This window comes from Hemitrygon akajei, chromosome 7 (assembly GCF_048418815.1).
Source record: "Hemitrygon akajei chromosome 7, sHemAka1.3, whole genome shotgun sequence".
In the NCBI taxonomy this organism is placed as follows: domain Eukaryota; kingdom Metazoa; phylum Chordata; class Chondrichthyes; order Myliobatiformes; family Dasyatidae; genus Hemitrygon; species Hemitrygon akajei.
Window position 1 is genome coordinate 150,593,123 of NC_133130.1, and position 19,452 is coordinate 150,612,574.

The following is a 19,452-nucleotide window of genomic DNA, read 5'->3' on the forward strand; positions in this document are numbered from 1 at the left end:
TTTTCATTTAATATTATTTTACCCTTGGTATGTTTGAGTTTTCCAATGCCATCCTTGAATGCTGCTGTGGCATCATCCAGTACCTTTCTTAATTTGCTTTCAGTTTACTTTAATGTAGGGGATGTGACATGTAAATGGTGGACGGATCTCAAATCAAGCTGTAGTTGCCTCAGCCATGTATGACCCCACAATTCAGGTCCTCCTGTTTCTATCACAAACAAGCCCAATTTCAGCTTGCCGATTGTTGTATTTCAGTGTTACAAATGTCATTCCCACAGGAGTTGTCTTTTCTCCAGCATAAGTTCTTAGTTGGATATCTGCAGGTTTCAGTTCAGTATCTTTGAAATGCCATTCAAACTCATTTTGTGGAATGACTGAAACAGTTGAGCTGTGTGTCCAATTCCATTTTAATTAATTTGCCGTTAACTTCTTGTGTAAGCCATATTGCTTGTCTACTGTTAATTTTCACGTCATAAATCTCAAGGCTACCCAGTCCTGTGTACATAGATACAGCACAGGAAAAGGCCATTCAGTCCAGAATTTTTTACCAAACCAGCTGAAAAGCAAATCAAAAACATTCAAACACTAATCCATCTGACTTACTTACATTCATCTGCCTATCTGAATATCTCTAACAAGCAACTAATGTATTTGTCTTGACCACCATATCAGGTAGAGAATTCCAGGCATCCACAACTCTCTGAGTACAAAACTTACCACTCACATCCATCTTGAATCTATCCCCTCTCATCTTCAATGCTTGCCCTCTGGTATTAGACATTTAAACCCTGGAAAACAGATGGTCTCTGTCCACTCTATCTACGCTGCTTTCTTGTAAACCTTTGTTAAATCTACCCTCAGCCTCCAGTGCTCCAGAAAAAGCAACACAACACTTATCTAGCCTGTCATTATAGCACGTGCCCTCTAAACCAGACAGCATCCTGGTAAACGCCTTCTGCACCCTCTCCTAACCCTCAACATCCTATAGTGGGGCAACTAGAACTGCATACAAATTTCTAGATGTGGCCTAACCCAAGTTTTATAAATTTGCAACATAACCTCTTGACTTTTGAACTAATAAAAGCAAGCATTCCATAACCCTTCTTAACCACCCTATGAACCTGTGCAGCTGCTTTTGAACTTGGATCCCAAGATCTCTCAGCAACATTTGCCCTTAACAGTGTACTGTCTCCTTGCATTTGCCCTACTAAGGTACAACACCTCACATTTATCTGGGTTAAACTCCATTTGCCATTCCTCTGCCCATATCTGCAACTGATCTACATCGCACTATACTCTTTGCCTCCCTTCTACACTATCCACAACTCCACCAAAACTCCAAGTTTTGGTATCATCCGAAAACTTACTAACTAATCCATCGACATTTTCATCCAGATCATTTATATACGTCACAAACAGCAGAAGTCCCAGTTCAGATTCCTGTGGAACACCAATAATTACGGAGTTCCAGCCCGAATAAGTCCCTTCAGCCACTACCCTCTATCTTCTATCCACAAGCCAATTCTAAATCCATACAGCCCATTCGTAGCAGACCTCATGCATCTTAATCTGCTGGATTAGCCTCACAGTAGAAACTTCGTCAAATGTCCATGCAGACAACATCCATTACCTACCCTCATCAATCTCTCTCATCACCTTGTCAAAAAGCTCAATCAAGTTGGTAGGGCATGACCTACCCACACAAAGACATGCAGGCTCTCCCTAATCTGATATGGATTTCTAAAATGCTCATATATTTATAAGAATTTTCTCCAGCAATTTTCTTACAAATGTTGTGAGACTCTCTGGTCTATAGTTTCCAGGATTGTCCCTTATTTCCTTCTCAAATAGAGCACAACATTGGCCACCTCCCAATCCTCTGGGACCTCACCTGTGCCTAGAGAGGACATGAAGATAACAAGGGCCCAACAATCTTGTCTCTTACCTCCTTTTAAAACCTGTGGTAGATCCCAATAAGCTCGAGTGATATCCACCTAAATATTCATTCAGAGGCCCAACACTTCCTGCTCCTCGACCTCTAAATGCCCTAATGTATTTATACACTCAATACTGATCTTCTGGTCCTCCATATCCTTTTCCTTGGTAAATACTGAAACAAAGTACTCATTAAGTACCTCACTCACATTCTCTGCATCTAAGCAAATGTCTCCCCCTGTATTCTTGAATGGTCCCACCCATTCCCTACTTATCCTCTTGCTCTTGATGTATGTATAGAATGCCCTGGGATTCACCTTGATCCTATTTGCCAAGGACTTTTTATGGTCCCTCCTAACTGCCCTGATTCCCTTCTTTAGTTCTTTGCTGGCTTCTTTATGCACCTCATGTGCTTCATTTGATCCTTACTTCAGAAGTGTTACCTACTTTTCCTTTTTGTTGACTATATTCATCACTTCTATGGACATCCAAGATTTTCTTGTCTTTCCATCCCAACATTATCAGATTTTTCATTAAGAGCATGCAGATGAGTGTTCTCTTTGAAGCTGCAACTTGATCTTTTATCTTTTTCTTTACCATGTGCAGCCTATTCCTTTTTGTCTGCCCAGCATGCTCTTTTTATATGTCCTACTTTGTTATATTTCCTCCAGGATTTTGTGTCTGTTGCTTGGATTTCCAGCATCTGCAGATTTTCCTCTTGTTTGTAATATCCTCACCTTTAAATCTGCATTGCTGAAGGTGAGCCGCTCTACAATGGTAACAGAATTTGTTCGGCCAGATGGGTTTCTGTTTAGACGTTTGCAATTTTATTTACGCTAACTTTCATTCCTGACTGCCAATCGATTGTGTCTCTGCAGTTTCCATTGATATAGCAAATTCAACTGTTCCTTTAAATGTGTGTTTCAGTTAGGAGTCTTGCAAGATTCCACAAGCTAAGCAAACTCTGAGTGCATCACTAAGCCAATTACTAAACTGGCAATGCTCAAACAATTTCTTCAATCCAGCCACATCAGCTGAAATTGATTGCCCTGCCTTTTGATTCCTCTTAAGAAACCAAAAGCATTCTGCAATCAGCAATGGCCTTAGTTCTAAATGTTCCTACATTACTTTCAAGATATCAGCACAGCACATTTCGCCTAGTTTGGTTGGAGTATTTAAACATTGAAGCAAGCTGTGTGCTTTCCCACCTACTACACTCAGTAAAATGGGCATTCATTTCTCATCGGCTATTCCATTTGCTTCAAACCACTGCTCATTTCGCTCAGTTTACCTCAGCTAGTGATCTGTTGTGTAGTGAAATGTGTCTTTCTGATATAGCTAACCATTTCTGCTCATTTTTTGTATTTATGATTGTTATCATCCAGGACTCACTGTTTATTAACCCAAGACTTTCATCCGTTTTTTGCCCTTTTTATAACTTCGTCCTTTTTATAAATCTTTCCCCTGCGAAGAAACAAATGTGTCGTGCTTTTTTAAAATATGAATGTCTTGCTGCACTTTTTAACTCAAACATATCACTGCGCTTCAACAAGTAGGTGGTCATCTTGGGTTCATTTTAAAACTTCCTCATTGCCACTATTATGTTTTGTAACTCCAAACCATAAAAATAGCCAAAAGAAAAACATGGAACCAGGAATACTGTAAATGTATCTACTTTGTTTTTTTTTAACTTTTAGTTAGAAATTCAGTTTCTAACATGAGACCATGCTTTTGATCTTCTAAGCTTATCTTCAAATAGAAACCTATCCTTCATCTCCTTTACCTTTGAATGAACTGCCTTTTTCTCCAGCTTTGGTGCAGAGTCATTTCTGGAAATTTTAAATTGATGAATATTCATAGAAACATAGAAACACAGAAAACCTACTGCACAATACAGGCCCTTCAGCCCACAAAGCTGTGCCAAACATGTCCTTAACTTAGAAATAACCTAGGATTACCCATAGCCCTCTATTTTTCTAAAAGACCCTATCGTATCCTCCTCCACCACCGTCACTGGTAGCCCATTCTATGCACTCACCACTCTCTGCATAAAAAACTTACCCCTAACATCTCTGTACCTACTTCCAAGCATCTTTAAACTGTGCCTTCTCATGCTAGCATTCCAGCCCTGGGAAAAAGCCTCTGACTACCACACAATCAAAGCCTCTCATCATCTTGTACACCTCTATCAGGTCACCTCTCATACTCTGTCGCTCCAAGGAGAAAAGGCCAAATTCACTAAACCTATTCTCATAAGACATGTTCCCCGATCAAGGCAACATCCTTGTAAATCTCCTTTGCACCCTTTCTATGGTTTCCATATCCTTCCTGTAGTGAAGCGACCAGAATTGAGCACAGTACTCCAAGTGGGGTATGTCCAGGGTCCAAAATAGCTGCAACATTACCTCTCGGCTTTTAAACTCAATTCCACGATTGATGAAGGCCAATGCACCGCACACCTCTTAACCGCAGAGTCAACCTGCTCAGCAGCTTTGAGTGTCCTATGGACTTGGAGCCCAAAATCCCTCTGATCCTCCACACTGCCAAGAGTCTTACCATTAATACTATATTCTGTCGTCATATTTGACCTACCAAAATGAACCATCTCACACTTATCTGGGTTGAACTCCATCTGCCACTTCTCAGCCCAGTTTTGCATCCTATCAATGTCCCGCTGTAACCTCTGACAGCCCTCCACACCATCCACAACACCCCCAAACTTTGTGTCTTGAGCAAATTTACTAACCCATCCCTCCATTTCTCATCCAGGTTACTTTACTTTACTTTATTGTCACCAAACAATTGATACTAGAGCGTACGATCATCACAGTGATATTTGTTTCTGTACTTCGCGCTCCCTGAAGTACAAATAGAAATAAGTATAATTTAAAAATTAAGTTATAAATCATAAATAGAAAAGAGAAAGTGAGGTAGTGCAAGTCAAGTCCAGATATTTTGAAGGTATGGCCCAGATCCGGGTCAGGATCTGTTCAGCAGTCTCATCACAGTTGGAAAGAAGCTGTTCCCAAATCTGGCTGTACAAATCTTCATGCTCCGTACATGCTTCTCCCACAGGGAAGTGGGACAAAAAGTGTGTTGGCTGGGTGGGTCTTGTCCTTGATTATCCTGGTAGCACTGCTCTGACAGCGTGTGGTGTAAAGTGAGTCCAAGGATGGAAGATTGGCTTGTGTGATGTGCTGGGCTATGTTCACGATCTTCTGCAGCTTCTTCCAGTCTTGGACAGGACAATTTCCATACCAGGTTGTGATGTACCCTAGAAGAATGCTTTCTATGGTACACCTATAAAAATTAGTGAGGGTTTTAGGGGACAGGCCAAATTTCTTCAGCTTTCTCAGAAAGTAAAGGCGCTGGTGGGCCTTCTTGGCAGTGGACTCTGCTTGGTTAGACCAAGTCAGGTCATTTGTGATATTCACTCTGAGGAACTTAAAACTTTTGACCTGTTCCACCTGCGTACCACCGATGTAGATGGGGTTGTGCGGTCCGCTACTCCTTCTGAAGTCAACAACCAATTCCTTCGTCTTGCTGACATTAAGGGATAGGTTATTGTCTGAATACCGGTGCTCAGAGTGATTGTAGAGGAGAGCTTGTCCCCTATTTTTACAGCCTGGGTCCTGTCTGTGAGGAAATTGAAGATCCAGCTGCAGAGCTGAATGCTAAGACCCAGGTTCCAGAGCTTAGGAATCAGTTTATTTGGAATGATGGTATTAAAGGCAGAGCTGTAGTCGATGAAACATATAAAAATTTATAAAAATCTCGAAGACTAGGGGTCCCAGAACAGATCCCTGAGGCACACCACTGGTCACCGACCTCCATGCAGATTATGACCTGTCTACAACCACTCTTTGCCTTCTGTGGGCAAGCCAGTTCTGGATCAACTAAGCAATGTCCCCTTGGATCCCATGCCTCTTTAATTTCGCAGTAAGCCTGGCATGGGGTACCTTATCAAATGCCTTGCTGAAATACATATAAGCTACAGCTACTGCTCTAACTTCATCAATGTGTTTAGTCACATCCTCAGAAGTTTCAATCAGGCTTTTAAGGCATGATCTGCCTTTGACAAAGCCATGCTGACTTTTCCTAATCATATTATGCCTCTCCAAATGTTCATAAATCCTGCCTCTCAGGATCTTCTCCATTAACTTACCAACCACTGAAGTAAGACTCACTGGTCTATCATTTCCAGGGCTACCTCTACTCTCTTTCTTGAATAAGGGAACAACATCCGCAACTCTCCAATCCTCTGGAACCTTTCCCGTCCCCATTGGTGATGAAAAGATCATCGCCAGAGGCTCAGCAATCTCTTCACTTACCTCCCACAGTAGCCTGGAATACATCTCATCTGGTCTTGGTGATTTATCGAACTTGATGCTTTCCAGAACTTCAGCACATCCTTTTCCTTAATATCCACAAGCTCAAGCTTTTCAGTCCACTGTAAGTCATCCCTACAATCGCCAAGATCCTTTTCTGTAGTGAACGCTGAAGCAAAGTATTTATTAAGTACCTCATCTGTCTCCTCCGATTCCATACACACTTTTCCACTGTCACACTTGATTGGTCCTATTCTCTCATGTCTTATATTCTTGCTCGTCACATGCTTGTAGAATGCCTTGGGGTTTTCCTTAATCCTGTCCGCCAAGGCTTTCTCATGGCCCCTTCTGGCTCTCCTAATTTCATTCTTAAACTCCTTCCTGTTAGCCTTATAATATTCTAGATCTCTAGCATTACCTGTTTTTTTTTAAACTTTTCATAAGCTCTTCTTTTCTTCTTGACTAAATTTACCACAGTCTTTGTACACCACGATTCCTGTACCTGACCATCCTTTCCCTGCGTCATTGGAACGTACCTATGCAGAACCCCACGCAAATATCCCCTGAACATTTGCCACATTTTTTTCCATACGTTTCCCTGAACTATCTGTTTCCAATTTATGCTTCCAAATTCCTGACTGACAGCCTCATATTTCCCCTTACTCGAATTAAACGCATTCCTAACTTGCCTGTTCCTATTCCTCTCCAATGTTATGGTAAAGGAGATAGAATTATGATCACTATCTCCAAAATGCTCTCCCACTGAGAGATCTGACATCTGACCAGGTTCATTTCCCAATACCAGATCAAGTACAGCCTCTCCTCTTACAGGCTTATCTACATATTGTGTCAAGAAACCTTCCTGAACACACCTATCTAAAACCCTTGCTCCGGGGAGATGCCAGTCGATATTTGGGAAATTAAAATCTCCCACCACAACGACCCAATTCAGATTGTAAAATAAGTCTCATCTTTTCTCATTTTTCCTTTGATGTAATGTCAAGGCATTAGAAAACAAAGGTCTTAATTATTATTCCGTTATGGCAATTTGTAAGCAGTTTTACATCTGGAGTCTCACACAACCCTTCAGCATCACAATCCAGATCAGCTTGCACAAAATTCTGGAGGAACTCAGTAGCTGAGGCAGCATCTATAAAGAGGAATAAACAGTTGATGTTTCAGGCCAAGACCATTCATCACGGACCTGAAAGCAAGTGGGAAGAAACGAGAAAAGAAGGTGGAGAGAGGGGAAGGAGTGCAAGCTGTCAGGTGAAGATGGACATGTGACTGGATGGGGGAGGGGTATGGTGAGAAGACGGAAGGTGCAGGTAAGTACAGTATTGTGCAAAAGCCTTAGGCACGTATAAATATAGCTAGGATGCCTATGACTTTTGCACAATACTGTAGTAATTTTCTGTATTGCACTTTACTGCTGACACAAAGAAAGAACAAATTTCATGACATTTGTAAGTGATGATGAAGCTCATTCTGATATGAGTCTCTATTGTGGACCGGAAGTGGGAGGGTGCAGTGACAGGCGAATCATGATTGGGAAAAGGAGAAGGAAGAATGGTAGGTGCGGGAAGCACCAGAGAGACATTCTGTAATGAGACCGTAAGGCATGGCAGTAGAATTTGGCTTCTTGGCCTATCGAGTCTTCTCAACCATTCAATCATGGCTGAAAATTTTTTACCCCTCCCTGGCTTTCTCCCCATAACCTTTAATGCTGTGTTCAATCAAGAACCTATCAAGCTCTGTCTTAAATACACCCAATGACCTGGCCTCCACATCTGCCTGTGGTAATAAATTCCACAAACTCATAAACCTCTAGCTAAAGAATTTTCTCCACATCTCTGTATTAAATGAACTCCCCTCTATCCTGAGGCTGTGCCCTCTTGTCCTAGACTCCTCCATCATGGGAAGCATCCTTTCTGCATCTACTCTGCCTAGGCCTTTCAACATTCAAAAGGTTTCAATGAGATCCCCCCCCCCATCCTTCTGAATTCTAGTGTACAAACCCAGAGCCATTAAATATTCCTTGTATGATAACCTTTTCATTCCAGTAATCACCCTTGTGAACCTCCTCTGAACCCTCTCCAAAGCTAGCACATCTTTTCTTAGATGAGGATCCCAAAACTGTTCACAAAACTCAAAGTGAGGCCTCACCAGTGCCTTATAAAGCATCAGCATCAACTCCCTGCTCTTGTATTCTAGGCCTCTTGAAATGAATGCTAGCACTGCATTTGCCTTCCTTGCCGCTGACTCACCCTGCACATTAACCTTTAGGGTGTTCTAAACAAGCACTCCTAAGTCTCTTTGCATCTCAGAATGTTGGATTTTCTCCACATTTAGACAATAGTCTGCTGATTTGTTTCTACTACCAAAGTGTGTAACCATGCATTTTCCAACATTATATTTCATTTTCCACTTCCTTACTTATTCCCAAAAACTGACTATGTCCTCCTGCAGCCTCCCTGTTTCCTTCACACTACCAGTCCCTCCACCAATCTTTGTAACAACTGCAAACTGGGCAACAAAGCCATCCATTGCATCATCTAAATCATTTATATACAGCATGAAAAGAAGTGGTCTCAACACCGACCCCTGTGGAACACCACTAGTCACTGCCAGCCAACCAGAAAAGGATTCTTTTATTCCCATTTGCTGCCTCTTACCAATCAGACAATACTCTAACCATGCTAGTAACTGTGCCAGTAATGATCAATAAAGTAAATTTTTGGGATCAATTGCCTGGTGTCTCAGGGCTGGGTGTGTCTGCACCGGGCCCACCCCCACACACACTGGCACTCCTTCTCTGCCATCTGTCCCACACCCCTCCTGTTATGCTCCACCCTTGCCATTCCCAACATCCTTTGCTCCTGCCAGATTTCATTAGGTTTCAATAGGTACATTTAATGTCAGAGAAATGTATACAATATACATCCTGATTCAGGGTGAAATTCTTTTTCGCAAACATCCACGAAAACAGAGGAGTGCCTCAAAGAATGAATGGCAGTTAAATATTAGAACAACAAAGTGCCCCCCAGCTTCCCCCACCAACCCAATCATAAGCAGCTGCAAAGCGATGAACCCCCCCTCGCCCACGAGCAAAAAAGCAACGGCACCCCCCACTGAGCATTCAAGCATGCAGCGAAGCATCAGTAAAGACACAGACTTGTAGTACCCCAAAGGCTACTTGTTCACCCGATAATTTGACATACCACAGACTCGCTGTCTCTCCCTAATAAGGGAAAAGTGATGTCCTCGTTTCACAGCAAGAGGGGAGACATAACAGAACAACTCGCTGGTTTACCATATTAAAAGTCTGTTGTGTCGCTTCTTCCACACTCTGTGTCCAAAGAACTCAGATCTCTGGGCACACAGCCAGCAGCTAGCCGGCTGCTTTTGACCTTCCATCTCCCACAACACACCAGTTTTCTGTGATAGTACTGACCTCAAATCAGTGGCCTCAAGTGCCACTTAACTCCGGCAATCTGAAGATGTACCAGTCTTCTAGGCCAAGTCCTTGGCATATTGAAAAACAGCTAGTCGTGAGACCCCTAGAGGGGGTCCCATTTCCACAAAGAACTGAAGGCAGCATGTAACTCCAGGTCAGAGTCTTCAAAAGCTCTGAAAGGGAAAAATAGAGATATTAAAGATAGAAATAGAGCTGTTTCTGAAAATGCAAGCAAAGGAGTCACCATTACAAGCTTGCTCTCCATGTTGATACATTGACAAATAGAGTACTGAGCAAAAGCCATAGTTCTACATACAGTGTGTGCCTAAGAATTTTGTTATCAGATTATGTTTTGATGCAGGACTTCTCCAAATACCTACATGCAGCTTATGTGCCAAATTTGCCAACTACTCAACCACTGTGAGCACATCAACAAGACACGTTTGCAGACTGCCAATGATACACATCTGTTGTTCTTGACAAAGAAGCTATTACAGAACTAATGACAGCAATAGACTGGTGGGGAACAGGCCAATGTCCATCTCTATTCAGTCTCCTGTTCTGCAGTTAACAGAGGTACAGGGGTTTCAAATCTAACCTTCCACCTCACACTCGAGATCCCACTAATTCCATGTATCCTTCATATATGCAAAACCACAGATGGCCTCAACTTGCCTACTTTCCTGCAACCTTCTGCATTCTGTGACTCTATCCTTTATCAGAGAAAGATTCTTTCTTACAAAGTAACAAGACCCTGAAGTTGAAAACATTCTGTCATTTGCTCATACAGCTGACATCATTACAATGTTGAGGTGGTGGTTTAGGACATAATTGCATGTCTTAAGTCACCAATAAATGTTGCTCGCAATTGGACTGTGATCCCAGATGTCAAATTCCTGCCCTTTTAGTTTCAGGAGTTAGAGTAACTTGGGTACAAAAAACACCTCTACATCACTTCAGGGATTTTAAGATGAAGACTTTGATGGTATCTGCAGATGATGGCCTGCACAATCAAATGCTTGTTATTCCTACCTTGCACTTGGCTTCCTCTGGAGACTGGAGTTTATCGTTTTCCAGTACACTGCTAATGGCCTTTTCCAACACTTTCCAATTCAATCATCAAGCAAACTTTGACACCAAAGTTCTCAGTTTCCGTTGCAGTGCTGTGGTGAACTACATATACCTGTCTGGACACGCCACCCCCCCCCGCTGACTCCTCCTGTGGCTCCTCCCACAGACCTCAGGATAAAGGCGATTGGAGCCACAGACCCTTCCTCAGTCTCCAGGATGTTGTGTGATGGTCACTTGCTGCTTGTGCTTGCTTCCAGCCAATAAAAGCCTACCTTAACCCACGTCTCAGAGTTATTGATGGTGCATCAAGTGCAAACAGACGTCGCTCAACTCAGTTACTTTGTCTTTGATGTTGCCAGGCTTCATGAGTGCGGTTGGAGTTATGCTTCTTCAGAAATAATCTCATGATCTTTGTTTTGAAGATGTTGTAACTGCTAGAATCAGGAATTAAGTCTATTCCCACTAAATGACCAACCTTTATTTTTTGGCCAATCACCTAGCTGGTACAGGTATATTCCTGGTCACTGATATCTCTCAGCTCATTGTTTGGGGGATTCAGTAATGGTAATGCCCCAAAATGTTGGTCTTAAAGAGTTGGTCACTCCCACACACCTGTGCAATACAAATATTACTTGCCAAGCCTACACACAAACCTAGATATAGTCATTGACTTGGTACATGGCTGTATGGCCTAATTGGATTATGCCAACTGAGCTCAATGGCTCTGCAACACAGTAGGAGTGTGATCTACTGTTAACCCCTTCCTTGCTTCTCCTGCTCATTTTCATCTGATTGTTCCTGTTGTGCAATCATTGGCATAAGATGGAAAATTTATGAGTTTAACAAGCCACAGTGAAGTGAAGTTTTTTCTCTGCATTATATTAGACAGACCTCCAGAACTACAATGGTATTGAATTGGTTGCTTCAATATCCAGAAGGTGTGATCTCCACAATATTCCCAACTGACATTCTCAATATTATTTATTTCAACTCAGAACTAATGCACAACTCCAATGCCATATTCAAGTATGCTGATGACACCACTGTTGTTTGCTAAACCAAAGGAGGTGGTGAATCATCATTTGGAGGGAGATTGAAAATCTTGCTGAGTGGTGTCATAACGCATCATTTCACTCAATGTCTTCAAGACCAACGAGTTGGTTATAGACCAGGAGGTGGAAACCGGTGGTCCATGAGCCAGTCCAGAGAGCAGAGGTTGAGAGGTTCAGCAACTTAAAATTACTCAGTGTTATCATTTCAGAGGATCTGTCCTGGGCCCAGTATGTAAGTGCATTTATGAAGAAAGCATGGCAGCATCTCTAGCATAATCAAAGAGTGCACCACCTTGAAGTTCTAGTAGACTATTGCTTGTTGGTGTGCCCAAGGTCAGAGATGCACAGAAGTCCAGCTTTCCTGCTTGAAAAAGCTTGCAAACACATGCACATTTGTTGCTCATTGTATTTATGTAGGAGGAAGGAGCTGAATGCATATCCCTTTGAACAGAGAACACCATAACCTTCATGATGCTTTGGTGGGCAGTTTATTGTACAGGCTTGTTGTATAGGCTAACCAATTATTGGCCACACTGAACTTCAGAGCAGCAGGTACAGTATTGTGCAAAAGTATTAGCCACATGTAAAAAAATCTGTAAAGTCGAGATGCTTTCAAAAATAATGAAATGAAATGTTTCTTAATATCAAAAAATACTATAAAGAACAGTAAATTAGCCTGGTTCGGAAATTGCACCATCTCGGATCGCAAGACCCTGCAGTGGATAGTGAGGTCAGCTGAGAAGATCATCGTGATCTCTCTTCCCACCATTATGGACATTTGCACTACACACTGCATCTGCAAAGCAAACAGCATTATGAAGGACCCCACGCACCTCTCATACAAACTCTTCTCCCTCCTGCCGTCTGGGAAAAGGCACCGAAGCATTTGGGCTCTCACGACCAGGCTGTGTAACATTTTCTTCCCCCAAGCTATCAGACTCCTCAATACCCAGAGCCTGGACTGACACCTTACTGCCCTATTGTTTTGTTTATTATTTATTGTAATGCCTGCACTGTTTTGTGCACTTTATTCAGTCTTGGGTAGGTCTGTAGTCTAGTGTAGTTGTTCTTTTTCTCTGTGTTGTTTTTTTACATAGTTCAGTCTAGTTTTTGTACTGTGTCATGTAACACCATGGTCCTGAAAAACCATCGTCTCATTTTTACTATGTACTGCAACAGCAGTTGTGGTCAAAATGACTATAAAAAGTGACTCGACTTGACTAGACTTGAAATGGTAAAAAAATCTAAATCAAATCAATATTTGATGTGTCCACCCTTTGCCTTTAAAACTGCAACAATTCTCTTAGGTTCATAAGCAGTTTCATAAGAAAATTGGCTGGTAGATTGTTCCAAAGCATCTCATAGAACTTACCACAGTTCTGCTACAGACTTTGGCTCTCTCACAGGCTTCTGCCTCTCTAGGAATCGCAGAGTGCCTTAATAATGTTGAGATCAGGACTCTGTGGAGGCCATACCATCTGAAACCATATAAAAAATCTCAGGTGCACAGGACAGTAGTGTGGTCCAGGCACAATTGGATGGTATTGCAGTTCTCGGTAGACCTCAGGCATCACATGTTTGGACAACCTAAGTCTCCAAACACTGGAAGGGGCATATTTCAGAAGACCTGTCCTGGGCCTAGCATGTAATTTACAAAGAAGGCATGACAACACTTCTACTTCCTTTGGACTTCGTGGAGATTCGCCATGACTTGTAAAACTTTGACAAACTTCTATCTTGTCTGGCTGCATCACAGTCTGGTATGAAAACACCTATGCCCTTGAATGGAAAATCCTGCAAAAAGAAGTAGATAATGCCCAGTCTATCACGGGCAAAGCTGTCCTCATCGTTGAACACATCTCCACGAAGTAAAGCAGCAACCAGCTTCAGGGATTCCCACCACCCTGGACATGACCCTTCTCACTGCTGCCTTCAGGAAGGAGGTACAGTAATCTCAGAACTCTAGGTTCAGGAACAATTACTGCCCCTCAGTCATCAGGCTTTTGAACCAAAAGGAATAACTTCACTCAACTTCACTTGCCCCATCATTGAAATGTTCAGGCAACCAATGGACTCACTTTCAAAGGTCCTTCATCTCATGTTCTTGATTTTTATTGCATAATTGTTTATATTTCCATTTGCACAGTTTGTTGACTTCTGCACTGTGGTTGAATACTCTAGTTGGGCAGTCTTTCATTGATTCTATTTGTAGTTACTATTCTGTAGATTTGTTAAGTACACTCACAAGAAAATGAATCTCAGCATTGTATATGGCGACATACTATACTTTGATAATAAATTTTACTTAAACTTTGAATTTTATGTGTCATATTCTTTAGCCCTGCTTCTCAGAACTTCTCTCTTCCTCTTCCTGATTCACTGGTTAACCCCTGTTCTACTCTTCTTCCTCCTCCACACCCTGCAACTCACCAAGGTGGCCAATAGGAGAGACAGCACATATTTCAGAAGAATCACAATGGCAGAATTTATCTTCTTATCAAAATGACAAAGTCTGTGGGGTTAGTCATAGATTCATACAGCATAGAAGCAGAGTCTTCAGCTCAGAGTCCTCACCAGCCATCAGCCATCCATTCACATCACTTCTCCAAATAATTACACAGCAGAGGCAATTTATAATGGCCAACTAAAATCCACTAACCCACATAACTTGAGGATGTGCGAGGAAGCTAGAGCACTTGAGAAACCTACACAGTCACAGGGAGAACTTACAAACTCATAGAGGCAACATCAGAGGTCAGGATCAAATGTGGATTTCTAATGCTGTGAGGCAGTAACTGTTCTAACTGCATCACTGTGTTGCACTAAGTTCTGTCAGACATACAAACCTCTTGCTCAATTATTAACAAACCTACAGTTCACTGTGGAGTATCTTAACTGCGACAGTTGGAACGTTCTTCCAACAGCTAATTTCCTAGTCTCTGTAAGGAATTGATATGAAGAGTCTGTTACATCATATCATATAAAAAATACACATTAACCTCAGAGGCCTGATATTTCCTCTTCTACAAATTGTTAATGATGGACATGTTTTCCTCCCAGTCCACACACGAAAAATCTCTCCTCAGGAGCATCGATGTTACCTGAAGAACTTTCAACATTATCCATATCTGTCTTTTTCTGAAAGAAGTAAAAGTTAGATAGGACATAATGGTGATTCAGAAAGTTTTGAGGCTGTCACGCTTGTAGTAGCTAATTAAAGACTTTAAAATTTGAGGTAATGCCTATGTGACACCTGCCAGACCCATACTAATCCCTTGTGTTCAGGCCCAAAATGGTCCCTTAATCTGGACATATGGTTGCTCTCTTTTGTCCAAGACCTTGTGCCTGATGCTTGGTTGGTACCTGATGTCTATGCCTGGTCCTGGTCTATGATGCTGTTGCAAATAAGTTTTTTCATTGCATATGATGCTAAACTTAAAGTTGACTTTGATATCAGTGGGATCTTGAACCCAACATTACGTGTGCCCCCAATGTGCTATTGTGTGTGCAGTTAAGAAGTTGACTCAGTATGTCGTGGGCAGGTAACACTATGGGAAGTGTCAAATCTTCGGTTGCACCTTGTACTCTGTTTGTTCCAGTTACTGCCTAACACATGAGATTGGAATGAAGTGCAACTATGTATATCATCAGCTACAGCAATCCTGGAAATACCCTAGTATTGCAGGCTCTGTTAGTTTATGGAAACTCAACATCCAGCATATCAAAAGCAAAATCAGATTGGATGTCCATTACATCATGAGACTGTTTTTAAACCTGCTCCCTACATGATTCATTGTGTACCTTATATAACAATGGTAGTACATATAAATTTCCATTAAGACTGGAAGCGAACTAGCATTAATAACTCAGAGAAAAATGCAGCTTTATTAAACTCTATAGACTATTTAATATGTCCAGTAAAATGGTGGAGCGTTCATATGCAGCGGCTTTCCAATGGCTAACCAAAGACATTGCTGGACTCCAAGAACATTGGGTCGTGCAGGTCCACCCCATCAGTGAGCTGTTTGTTGTTGGAGGTCCTGCACTTTTTGCAGTCCATGTTGCTGCCCGCTACAGAAAGATATGAGAGGCATCGGAATTGGTGCACGAAGACGCCATGCAGTGTAACTGTGTGTGATTGCCTTGGGCGTTTCTCCTGCGATTGCAAGACACTGTTGGATAATGGTAACGTAAGGTGCCGCAGGCCTGTTTTCCTTGTTTGGTGGCATGATAGATATGGGGGGAGCTATGAGGTCCCAGTTGTAGTGAGGTCTAGGTCTCAAGCTGCTGTAGTCCAGGAGCTGCTATGCTGGAGACAGTGCAGCATGGTGCCCATGCTCAGTTGGAGCCTGGCCTCTCCCATTATTGCTGCAATCCAGTGTTCAATTGATAGAATGACCAGCTGGATTGTGTCCATATATTTGCTCACTGCCGAGAACTGCACCGTCAAATTGTGGAACACTTGGGGACTTGGGCTGTATTTGGGTTTTTTTTTTGCATTACTCTGGTTTTATTTTGCTTGCTATTTTGAATGTGCTGTGTATGTTTTGCACTTGGCCCCAGAGGAACACTGTTTCATCTTGCTGTGTTCATGTATGGTTGAATAATAATTAAACTTGAATTTGATTTGAAGTGAATGTGAATTGATAACTAATCTTGTTTTTATCATAAGCTACTTCTTACCTTTGTTGATTGGTTGCGTGGGAGTGATAGTGAGGCAAATCCACATCAAAGGACAATTCCGAGATATTTTCTGATTTACATTATAGAAGGTAGCCTGAAGGCAAATGACTGTGTCCGTGTTTCTATAAACACATTCCTCACCCCTATCATACTTCCCAACTTAACATAGCCCTCTAGTTAATGAATCAATCAATAAAATGTACTTTCTACCAAAACAAAATTGCCCTGATTTCTTTCCAAGCAATTTCTAAACGTTTATCCCAATTGTAACTCGCATAGGCAACAACTGAACAAAGGTAGATTGCATATTAATGTCTGAGCAGATATAATTGACACCATTAGTGGAGTATTCAAGCATGAATAATGGAGGAGATGAGAAGCTTTAATGATTTCACTCATTATTCAGGGAGTAAAGGAATGATAGAGGATTGTTCTGTGTGGCATTGTAGAGTAATGGGTTATCCTAACGCTATTACAGCACCAGCAATCAATGTTCAAATCTGCTGCTGTCTTTAAGAAGTTTGCAAGTTCTCCCTGAGACCATGTGGGTTTCCTCCAGGTACTCTGGCTTCCTCCCACATTCCAAAGACATAAAGATTAAGGTTAGTAAGTTGTGGGCATGTTATGTTGGCACTGGAAGCATGGCATCACTTGTGAGCTGTCCCCAACACATTCTTGTACTGTGTTGGTTATTGATGCAAATTCCACATTTCACTGTATGTTTTGATGTTTCAATGTGCAGCTAATCAGCATTGATGCGCGGACCAGCTGGGTACAAGAAGGAAGAGTAAGTAAAAAGAATTATAGGAGATTTAAAGTAAAATGAAGTGCTATGTAAAACTATAAATCCATAAGACGGGAGCAGTGTAATTTGGCCAACTACTAAGAAAGATCAATTGCAAATTGATCAACAATGCTGCATTCATTGTGCACTGAATTTCATGGATACCCTGGGTTTGAGCTTTGAAATATGTTGAGCTGCTTTATGGACATCAGATATTGTTCCATTTACCAAGAAAGATGTAAGGATGTATGAGTAATTTATTGCTATTCTAGCTATATTGTGTGTTCATATAGCTCTGTTAGACTGTATAGTCTAACAGGGGAAATTAAGATGTGAAAATGAGTAGGGAAGAGAAAAAGAGAAAGAAATATATTCTTTTAAAAGTCCGTTTTCAGTTTTCATCTGATTTATAGCAGTGTTTTTTCCTCAAAATTACTTTATTCATTATATTTCACTTTGGAACATTCTAAGGTTTTTAAAGACATTATACATTTCTTTATGTATGACTGCTTATGTATGAGTTGTCAGCTTCAGCATCAGATCAGATTTATTATCACTGACTTTCAGTATAGGAACACTATGTGCTTACTTTTGTGTTTGAAAAATTAGCTTTTTTTCTCTCTGCACATTGGATGTTTGATGGTCTTTTTTTATCGGTTCTTTTGTGTTTCTTGTTTTGTGGCTGCCTGTGAGGAGACAAATCACAAAGTTGTATAATGCATACATACTTCGATAACAAAAATACTTCGAGCTTTGACATGAAATTTGTTGTTTTTCAGCAGCAATCCACTGCCAAGACATAAAATTACTCTAATTGCAAATCAGTGTGCAAATAAATAATATCATAGGCTTGACTATTACAAGGCTTCCGAATATTGAAAAAAAAATTAACAGAACAAGAAAATAATAGCTGAATAAAAAGATGCCAATGTCATGTCCATTACTAAGCAGCAGTGATAATCTGTTTCCAAAAGATTAATTAGTAAATTGAGAAGTGAATGAGTACAAACGTAGCTTATAGTTTAGAGGAAAAAAATACAGAAAACATGGCAGCAATTCCCAAAAGTAGGTTTGCTTTAATCTGCTCCCTGTCTTCTCTATGTGTCAGGGCAGTAGTTTGTTTCCAAACAGATTATCACAGTCCAATGGCACTCTACCATTTGGAAATCAACAGGTGTCACCATGGTATGAACTGAGAGACGGTGGCCTCAGTGTCTTTGATTTTCTGTATTGCTGCATGATGGTTTCTCATTTCTGGCTGCACTGCTAAGCAGGGTTAGTCACATTAATGACACACTGGATCCTTGCTGTAGTAGGGAAGGTGAAAACAGTGATAAAACTACTACCCGGCTTTTTCATCATGGACAGTTTTGTATAGCATTGACTGATAGTAAATTGATTCTGTGCATGAAGATGACGATTAATGATTTACATGCAAATCGTCTTTACGTTTGCAGATAATACCACTGTAGTTGGTTGCATCTCAAATAACAATGAGTTTGGGTACAGAAAGGAGCTAGAGAACCTAATGATATATGTCATGATAACAATCTTTTCCTCAACCAAGAGAGCTGGCCTTTGTCTTCAGAAAGTGTGGGGTAGTGCACATGCTCTTGTCTACATCAGCAGTGTTGAGGTTAGAAAGGCTGAGTTCTTAAAGTTTCTAGGTGTGTACAGCACCAATAGCCTGTCCTGGCCATGATCAAGAACACTCAACAATACCTCTACTTCCCCAGAAAGCTAAAAACTTCCAGCTTGACCGCATTGACTCGTATCCATGTTTATTGATGCACTATAGAAAGCATTCTAACTGGCTGCATAACAACTTGGTTTGGCAATTTCTCTGCTTGTGACCACAAGAAACTGCAGAGAGTTGTGAACACAGCTTAACATATTTCAGGAACAAGCCTCCACTCTAAGGACTCTACTTATATGTCCACTGCCCCAGTAGAGCAGCCAGCATAATCAAAGGCCCCACCCACCCCAGACATTCTCTTTCCCCAGAAATCATGTACCACCAGTCTCAAAGACAGCTTCTATCCCACTGTAATCAGACTCTTGAATAGACCTAATATATGATAAGATGGACTCTTGGTCTCACAATCTACCTTGTTACAAACTTGTACTTTATAATCTACCTGC